The following is a 10,866-nucleotide window of genomic DNA, read 5'->3' as shown; positions in this document are numbered from 1 at the left end:
CTTTCATCTTTCTGAAGGACTATACAGATAGATGGTTGCCTAAGTTTGTCAGGAACATTTCCCAAATAAAGATCTTGAAGTAGATTCTGCATACTGTTGTATAGATGAATAAGAATATATGAGGAGGAAGATCTATAATTGGATTAAGTATTCATCCTTAGATATCAATGGAAATACATAAATCATTTTTTCAATAATTTTTTAAAACTAGTCCACATTATTTATTATGGCTTTGATCCAAATGGAATCCTCTAGTTCAGTGACGCAGCACATTTATACATAATGACTTGAAAGAAAAATGTTATAAAACCCACTGGCCACACAGTCTGAGCCAAAGGTTACTACAAGTAGTTTGTCAGGTGATTTTAGCAAGGTGCCCGGATTCTGGGGGCTGGCCAGAGCACTGGTAGCAAGGCAGCAGAGCGATCCTTTCCTCTGAAACAGGTAGAAGAAATGGAACCAAGAACTTTCCTGTAAGTTGTTTTTAGTGGTTGAAGCATTATGCAGGTTCAGGGCAGGAACTGCACAGATAAATAAAAGCAGAATCAGTTCAGTTCTCCCTCAGCTCCTGTGGTGAATAAGATAACAAAGAGTGAAAGAATCAAAAATGAAGGGAAAGAAGGACCTAAGTATCCACATTCCTAGCCCTCCAGAAGTACAAGTAATTGTTTGTTTTCATAGTTCAACATACCCTTCAAAGTGAAGAAATACTTTGATATCAAAAGGATAAAAATTAAATAAAAGAAATTCTAGAAGTTGTATTCTCCCAACTTTGATGAAAATATGGTGTTGCTTAAATAAAATCCTATGGCCAAAAGATATTGTACATATCAATGTTTAGTTGTCTATTTCAGTTTGCAAAGTTTCCCTTTATGTAAATGCTGGGCTCCACTTGGTTATAGCTGCATGTCTCTGTGAACAACAACCTTAAATTCTTATCACAAAACTGTCTTTCCATCTCAGAATCCACAATTCTTGCTGGTAATAGGATACCTAGTTATACTACATGAAAACAAATTACCTTTAAATGTGTTTTCAAAAACAGCATCGTATGTATTATGTAAACTAGTATCAGTTACATAAAGGAATTCAGCATTGCTTACTTACGTAAATATTTTTTCCGAGAAAGAAATGGCTTATAAATTCAAAACAAAATGTTTCTTGATATCTTTTCTATCACAGTGTTCAGCATTTTGTCATTAAGTTAGCCATTTCACTTATGACTGAAGGGCTATCACACATATCAAATGGTCTCAAAATTACTTTAACAATATATGTATCAGTCATTGAAACTGACATTAATTTTAATTTTGAGAACTCAGATGCCGTTTTAAAGAGTTACTAGCCACATTTTCACATACGTTCTTCATATTTAAGTGGTACTTAATCTAGGCACATTTTCTGATTCAATGAGAAACCTTCAGAGAATTGAGCATATGTCCATTAAAAAAAGATAGTCCAATGAATACTTTGAAAATATTAGCCATATATGAAAATGTTAGATGAAAACAAAAGCACTATCCCAAGATATCCATGTCACTATGCAAGTTCTCAAATGAATGCCTAAATTCAAAATTAAGATGCTCAGCATAACAATTATTGATAAGAGGAAATGTGGTTGAACCAAATAAAATCAACGTAAGAGCCCTATCCAACTGCATAAAGGGTAGATTAGTAAATTCAGTCAGAATCTCTGAGATCTCCATAAAACTAGACCATAACCAAACTCCAAATATTGAGTCACTTGAGTTTAAAATTCAATACATTTAGCAAAAATCCCATTTAAAATAGGCTGCACAAAAATTTCAGATTCTTCTTAATAATTATAATCTTACTGAAAGATATTTAGTTGCAAAAATGGCATGGTTCAATGAAGTTCAGTGCAGAATATAAAATACTGAAGGTCCAAACCTCTGCAGAACTTGTATGCTATGACTATTTCTGTAATGAGCCTCTTAAATCATTCCAGAGGAGACGTATGGGTTGAACAAAAGACAAGCTGACAAGCTGACTCTGGTTCCTTTACTTCACGGTTATTTAAAATCTTGTTTGAAAAGGTATATTTACCTACTATATTTTCAAGTTCTAGAAAGATTTGCATAATGTTTCTGTGTAAGAGACTTAGACTGAACTGTGCATTTGCAAAAATGAATAGCAAATATTTTCCTTCAAGTAATTAGAAATATTTTGCTGTTTTGCCCTGGTAGTAGATACTTCAGATAACATGAAATACAGATTACAAAAGTGTATGTTCCAGAAAACGTTAATGTTCATTTGACATTTGTTTAAAATGAATACAATAAAATATCTTTTTGGTTTACTTGGCAGTATTGATTCATCAAGTTTTTCATGACCTGAGCTCTTGCTTTGGGTTTCAAAGATTGATATTCTTTTCACCTCACATGTGAATTAAAACGGTACTGAAAATGAATAAACTTATTCAACTAAAGAGAAGTTTTAGAGCAGGCAAATGATTAAATCAGAAATCTTTCCCATTCAAGTTGCAAAAATAGATGTTCTTACTCCTCATGAGTAGAAAATTGACATTGACACAGATTAATGATTGATCACCAAACGGCCACATAAACTTCTGGTTCAGAAGTTAAATGCATACAGCAAATTCCTAACCTACATTAGGGGAATTTCTCCTGTGAGGATCTTGATTTTGCTTGCTAAAGTAAGCTACATGTTTTTAAATATTTTCAGATATAAATGGTAACAATTAAAACATTACAAATCTATTCCTGGAAGGTAAACCTATACACAGAAATAAACAAAGTTGAGAAAGTTAGAATAAATTGCAAAAAAAAAAAATAAATAAGTTTAGCTTTGGAGAGACAGAGTATATATGTTTAGTGATTTATTAATATATTTCAACTTCCAAGCCCTTTAAATTCTTTCTTATTTCACTAATTTAACTCATACTAAAGGAAGTAGGGTGAATGTGGTTGGATGGGTTGGAAATGTCAAAAAGGGGACCAAAATGTTTTTAATTTTCTTTTTACAGTGAGAATGTTACGTTACATAGGAAATATTCTTACCAGTCAGTGAAGAGAATAATTAGATATCCAATCATGTTATCTTGAATAACTGAAGTCTAACTTCTCAGTAAGAAACTTCTCAGTACCTTTTGGGAGTGCAAATTCTCTCTCCTACCCTCTCTGTCATCTCATCTCATCTCCTCATACTGTTTCCCCTAGTATCTGCAATTAGTCTCATAGAAGAGGTACTCTATAGACTTATAGAAGGAACTTCCGTAAGTAGCTATTAGCTTAAAAGGATTTGTGTGGCTCTTGAAACCCCCCTCCTTTATTCCTTGGGGAGTAACATAGGCACTGGTGAGCAAGGTCTGATTTTTTTTTTTTTTGGAACAAAAAAGACTCCATTACAAATAGTTAACTAAAAGCCAAGTCAATACAAATATTTAACTTCTATGGCAGCTGATAATAGCAACTCACAATCACCATAATCTTTTCTGTAATGAATCATTACATTCAACAAAAAGAATTCCACTTCTCCATTAGGCAATCTTTCAAGATGTTTGCTTTGGGGCTAACCATATTCCTCATCTCTACCACAAAACCCATTCAAGGCAAGTTGACAGCAGTTCTTCTCAATCTGCTCTTACTGGTATCCCTCCCCACTGGTCCCTGGAGTCCTATTATAGAAATAGTATTAGTAAACACTTGTCACTGAATGGGCTGCTAGTGGTTCCTTCAGTCAGTGCCAGCTCCTTAGCAGTTCCTCAGAGTGAACAAACCACCACTGTGCTCCGCCTGCGCTGAGTCTCCTTGGTTTCTGTAGGGTCCCATGAAACTTTCAGCTATTGTAAACTTCTCTTCCAATCTCTAATTTTTTTATCAACATATTATGAGGTATTCTATAGTTTATGTTGTCAGCTTTTTAAAAAAAATTCTTGTCTGAGTTTTAGCAGTTTTAAAGGCAAGAAAAAAGTTCAGTGATGGATAAAAAATAATTCATCAATGAACTGATGATATTTTAATTAAACATATTAACTGGTTTCTAGTGATAAGCATTAGGCATGTAATATTAGGTAGGCATATCTATGATCCTTGTCAGTCCTGAGTTTGCTCAGCTTTTTTATGCTACATGGCACATTATAACACTAAGACAAATGTCTACTAATCTTATGTATGTTAAATTTTTAAAATATAAATGTGTAGTAATGTTTTTAGACAAATAATTTTGAATATTTAATGTTTTGTAACAATAGGAGAGGGGGAAGAGGAAAAGAGCCTGCCAAATTATTGTTCCTTCACGTGGATGAAGTAGACCTCATGGTTTTATTGTCCACCTCTTCAATCAATATTTTTTTGGTGTCTGATTTTGTTTTATGTTTTTGTTTTTGTTTTGGAACCCAGGAGTGCTTAAACCACTGAGCTACATCCTCAGCCCTTTTTATATTTTATTTTAAGACAGGATCTCACTAAGTTGCTGAGGCTGGCTTTGAACTTGTGATCCTCCTGCCTCAGCCTCCCAAATTGTTGTGAATTACAAGAATGTGCCACCGTGCCTGGCCAATAGTTCTAAAATACAGTTCACATTAAGTATATCTGCGTATCTAAGACTTCTAAAAATCAGTAAACATAAGTAATAGGATTCTATTTTAGCTTGCATTTTTATTACATTTATGAGTTTTTTTCTGTAAACATAATTTATCCAAACGTAGCAAGGCAGCATTTTCTCATCCAAACATGTTCATTCAGTTACTTCAACATCTAACAGTCATGTGGGTACCACATGGGTTAGTGGGGAGGCAATCATATCCCGTTGTAACTGATTAATTACATGGCTTTCAAAAATTAAAATAGTAAGCAATTAGTTAAGGAAAACAAATGATAGTATTTCTCAAACCTATGTATTTGATGATGGTTTACAATAATTAACAGCTATTACATGTCAGAGATAAAACTAGCTCCCCCATAAGGAGGTAAGTTGAATTAACTAGTAAGCCTGCTGATTAAAATACTTTGATTTTACTGTATGTTCCAAATGATTCACAAGTATGCTCAAAGACTGAGATGGAAAAGTGAGGTGGGAGGTTATCTAAGAACCAAAACCTTCTCATGGAAGTAGTAGATAAAATTTCTCTTCTTAATCCTATCACATTTTGATAATAGTAATAACCATGCTATATTCGACACCTGATGTCAAGATGAGATCTTATAAATGCCTGGAAAATCCCTGGGATGCAAGGCTGGTTCAATATATGGAAATTAATAAATGTTATTCACCACATCAATAGACTTAAAGATAAGAACCATATGATCATCTCGATAGATGCAGAAAAAGCATTTGACAAAGTACAGAATCCCTTTATGTTCAAAACTCTAGAAAAACTAGGGATAACAGGAACATACCTCAATATTGTAAAAGCTATCTATGCTAAGCCTCAGGCTAGCATCATTCTGAACAGAGAAAAATTGAAGGCATTCCCTCTAAAATCTGGAACAAGACAGGGATGCCCTCTCTCTCCACTTCTCTTCAACATAGTTCTCGAAACACTGGCCAGAGCAATTAGACGAAAGAAATTAAAGGCATAAAAATAGGAAAAGAAGAACTTAAATTATCACTATTTTCAGATGACATGATTCTATACCTAGCAGACCCAAAAGGGTCTACAAAGAAACTATTAGAGCTAATAAATGAATTCAGCAAAGTGGCAGGATATAAAATCAACACGCATAAATCAAAGGCATTCCTGTATATCAGCGACAAATCCTCTGAAATGGAAATGAGGACAACCACTCCATTCACAATATCCTCAAAAAAAATAAAATACTTGGGAATCAACCTAACAAAAGAGGTGAAAGACTTATACAATGAAAACTAAAGAACCCTAAAGAGAGAAATAGAAGAAGATCTTAGAAGATGGAAAAATATACCCTGTTCATGGATAGGCAGAACTAACATCATCAAAATGGCGATATTACCAAAAGTTCTCTATAGGTTTAATGCAATGCCAATCAAAATCCCAATGGCATTTCTTGTAGAAATAGATAAAGCAATCATGAAATTCATATGGAAAAATAAAAGACCAAGAATAGCAAAAACAACTCTTAAGCAGGAAGTGTGAATCAGGCGGTATAGCGATACCAGACTTCAAACTATATAACAGAGCAATAGTAACAAAAACAGCATGGTACTGGTACCAAAACAGGCGGGTGGACCAATGGTACAGAATAGAGGACACAGAAACCAATCCACAATATTACAACTATATTATATTTGATAAAGGGGCTAAAGCGTGCAATGGAGGAAGGATAGCATCTTCAACAAATGGTGCTGGGAAACCTGGAAATCCATATGCAACAAAATGAAACTGAATCCCTTTCTCTCACCATGCACAAAAGTGAACTCAAAATGGATCAAGGAGCTTGATATCAAATCTGAGACACAGCGTCTGATAGAAGAAAAAGTTGGCTACGATCTACATACTGTGGGGTCGGGCTCCAAATTCCTCAATAGGACACCCATAGCACAAGAGTTAATAACTAGAATCAACAAATGGGACTTAATCAAACTAAAAAGTTTTTTCTCAGCAAGAGAAACAATAAGAGAGGTAAATAGGGAGCCTACATCCTGGGAAAAAAATCTTTACTCCTCACACTTCAGATAGAGCCCTAATATCCAGAGTATATAAAGAACTCAAAAAATTAAACAATAAGAAAACAAATAACCCAGTCAACAAATGGGCCAAGAACCTGAACAGACACTTCTCAGAGGAGGACATACAATCAATCAACAAGTACATGAAAAAATGCTCACCATCTCTAGCAGTCAGAGAAATGCAAATCAAAACCACCCTAAGATACCATCTCACTCCAGTAAGATTGGCAGCCATTGTGGAGTCAAACAACAACAGGTGCTGGCGAGGATGTGGGGAAAAGGGTACACTTGTACATTGCTGGTGGGACTGCAGATTGGTGCAGCCAATTTGGAAAGCAGTATGGAGATTTCTTGGAAAGCTGGGAATGGAACCACCATTTGACCCAGCTATTCCCCTTCTTGGTCTTTTCCCTAAAGACCTAAAAAGAGCATACTACAGGGACACTGCTACATCGATGTTCATAGCAGCACAATTCACAATAGCAAGACTGTGGAACCAACCTAGATGCCCTTCAATAGACGAATGGATAAAAAAAAATGTGGCATTTATACACAATGGAGTATTACTCTGCATTAAAAAATGACAAAATCATAGAATTTGCAGGGAAATGGATGGCATTAGAGCAGATTATGCTAAGTGAAGCTAGCCAATCCCTAAAAAACAAATGCCAAATGTCTTCTTTGATATAAGGAGAGTAACTAAGAACAGAGTAGGGTCAAAGAGCATGAGAAAAAGATTAACATTAAACAGGGACGAGAGGTGGGAGGGAAAGGGAGAGAGAAGGGAAATTGCATGGAAATGGAAGGAGACCCTCAGGGTTATACAAAATTACATACAAGAGGAAGTGAGGGGAAAGGGAAAAAAACAAGGGGGAGAAATGAATTACAGTAGATGGGGTAGAGAGAGAAGAGGGGAGGGGAGGGGAGGGGGGATAGTAGAGGATAGGAAAGGCAGCAGAACACAACAGACACTAGTATGGCAATAGGTAAATCAGTGGATGTGTAACCGATGTGATTCTGCAATCTGTATACGGGGTAAAAATGGGAGTTCATAACCCACTTGAATCAAAGTGTGAAATATGATATGTCAAGAACTATGTAATGTTTTGAACAACCAACAATAAAAATTATAAAAAAATAAAATAAAATAAAATAAATGCCTGGAAAATGGTTGATTGTAGACAATCTGAAAAAAATATGTTTTTTAGATCTTTTCTGCTAATAATAACAAGTTGGGGGGCCTAATTTTTCTGAAAATGCCTCAGAATTTTTTTTTAAAATATCAGTGTTCACAGAAAACTCCAGGTTCCTGAAGAAGCAACCAAAAGGTGATGGTAGTCAGGAGCTATGTAATTAAACATGTGTTTTACTCAGTGGATTAAGCCCCCTTAAAAGTTTTATCTATTTATTTTGCTTTTTTTATTATTGGTTGTTCAAAACATTACAAAGCTCTTGACATATCATATTTCATACATTTGATTCAAGTGGGTTATGAACTCCCATTTTTACCCCATATACAGATTACAGAATCACATCGGTTACACATCCACGTTTTTACATATTGCCATACTAGTGTCTGTTGTATTCTGCTGCCTTTCCTATCCTCTACTATCCCCCCTCCCCTCCCCTCCCCTCCCCTCTTCTCTCTCTACCCCCTCTACTGTCATTCATTTCTCCCCCTTGTATTATTTTTCCCTTTCCCCTCGCTTCCTCTTGTATGTAATTTTGTATAACCCTGAGGGTCTCCTTCCATTTCCATGCAATTTCCCTTCTCTCTCCCTTTCCCTCCCACCTCTCGTCCCTGTTTAATGTTAATCTTTTTCTCATGCTCTTCCTCCCTGCTCTGTTCTTAGTTGCTCTCATTATATCAAAGAAGACATTTGGCATTTGTTTTTTAGGGATTGGCTAGCTTCACATAGCATAATCTGCTCTAATGCCATCCATTTCCCTGCAAATGCCATGATTTTGTCATTTTTTAGTGCTGAGTAATACTCCATTGTGTATAAATGCCACATTTTTTTATCCATTCATCTATTGAAGGGCATCTAGGTTGGTTCCACAGTCTAGCTATTGTGAATTGTGCTGCTATGAACATCGATGTGGCAGTATCCCTATAGTACGCTCTTTTAAGGTCTTCAGGGAATAGTCCTAGAAGGGCAATAGCTGGGTCAAATGGTGGTTCCATTCCCAGCTTTCCCAGGAATCTCCATACTGCTTTCCAAATTGGCTGCACCAATTTGCAGTCCCACCAGCAATGTACAAGTGTACCTTTTCCCCACATCCTCGCCAGCACCTGTTGTTGTTTGACTTCATAATGGCTGCCAATCTTACTGGAGTGAGATGGTATCTTAGGGTGGTTTTGATTTGCATTTCTCTGACTGCTAGAGATGGTGAGCATTTTTTCATGTACTTGTTGATTGATTGTATGTCCTCCTCTGAGAAGTGTCTGTTCAGGTCCTTGGCCCATTTGTTGACTGGGTTATTTGTTTTCTTATTGTTTAATTTTTTGAGTTCTTTGCATACTCTGGATATTAGGGCTCTATCTGAAGTGTGAGGAGTAAAAATTTGTTCCCAGGATGTAGGCTCCCTATTTACCTCTCTTATTGTTTCTCTTGCTGAGAAAAAACTTTTTTTACTTAAACTTTTAGTTTAAGTAAGTCCCATTTGTTGATACTTGTGATTAACTCTTGTGCTATGGGTGTCCTATTAAAAACAGTCTTCATCTTTTAGTGTTTGTCTGCTTTGTTTCATTTTGTTTTGTTCTTAGTAGTGCTGGAGATTGAACCCAAGGTCTCCTGCTTGCTAGGCAAGCGCTCTACTACTGAGCTACATCCCACCCCACACCCCACATTGTTCTCTTAGAACAATTTAAGTTCATTGTAAAATTGAGCTGAAGGTACAGGGACATCCCATAAATGTCCTGTCCCTACACATGTACAGCCTGTCCCTTAATCAGTTTCAACATCCTTCACTAAAATGCTACATTTGTTTCAATTGATGAACCTTCATTGACATAACCAAATAATATTGAACTAGAATTTTCTTTTAAATGCCAATGTCTGTATAGAACAAAGTTTTGTCATCTTGACTACATTCTGAGCTTTACTACATCAAGTAAAATAAAAATATTTGTCCAGTCTCTAAAACCTCTGAACTGGTGAGTTGTTCATAGTATTTTAAGAAAAGAAATATTAAAATATAAAAAAATATGTTTTTATGAAGTCATTTTATTCTTGTGGAGATGTTCTGCTTTTTGTTTTTATTTGTTGAGAGAACTTTCAATGTCCACTTGAAGGAGGAAAGCCACCCTAACAATACCCTGATGTAGTAATGGAATTTTGTACCTGAGATGTTGAGAAGATGAGTTTAGAAAAAGAAGAAAAAAGATGTTCTAAAAAATGAATTTAATGCAAAGATCTTGATTAAAATGCCAAAAGCACAATCAGCCATTTGATGGTTTAACATCAGGTTTCACAGAACCTCATTTATTTTGGAGTTAGAATAGAAGGAAAAGGAGGAAGAAGCAGTTCCAGATTAAATGGAATACTCTGGCACTAAATCCCTCAACAATCATTTTGCAATATCTTTGCCACTCTATGATTTGTTATGGATATTTGTCATTACTTGGTGTGCAATTTGTTCAGAAATTCTAGTTAATTTAATGTACTCTGTATCTACAATTTATCATAATATATATATATATATATATATATATATATATATATATATATATGTATACACACATATATATTGTATTTTAACTCATTTTGTATAGTTTTATATTTTACTTTTGACTGTTTTTTAAATCATGCTAGAGTTCACATATACATGTGAGAGAAAATTTGTTTACATTGTCTAAATTGTTTGAAAAAAATATATTTTAAGTTGGGTTTTATTGATGAAGTCTCCTGAAAAAGGCTAAAATCATATTCTTTGTTTCATCATTCCCTCTTCTCTCTCTCTCTCTCTCTCTCTCTCTCTCTCTATATATATATATATATATATACACACACACACACACACACACACACACACAGGTGCACACAAACACGTACACATTTATCTGTTTCGATGGTATTTGTGTCTTATAATTTTTTATCTTTAGTTGTAGATGGACATAATATCTTTATTTTATTTATTTATTTTCGTGTGGTGCTGAGGATCGAACTCAGTTCCTCACACATGAGAGGTAAGCGCTCTACCACTGAGCCACAATCCCAGCCCAGTGTCTTGTAA

Source organism: Marmota monax, unplaced genomic scaffold (genome assembly GCF_021218885.2).
Source record: "Marmota monax isolate L192 unplaced genomic scaffold, Marmota_monax_Labrador192_F-V1.1 WCK01_AAM20220418_F8-fsc00018, whole genome shotgun sequence".
In the NCBI taxonomy this organism is placed as follows: Eukaryota; Metazoa; Chordata; class Mammalia; order Rodentia; family Sciuridae; genus Marmota; species Marmota monax.
The sequence above is the reverse complement of the archived record's forward strand: the minus strand, read 5'-3'. Positions refer to the sequence as shown.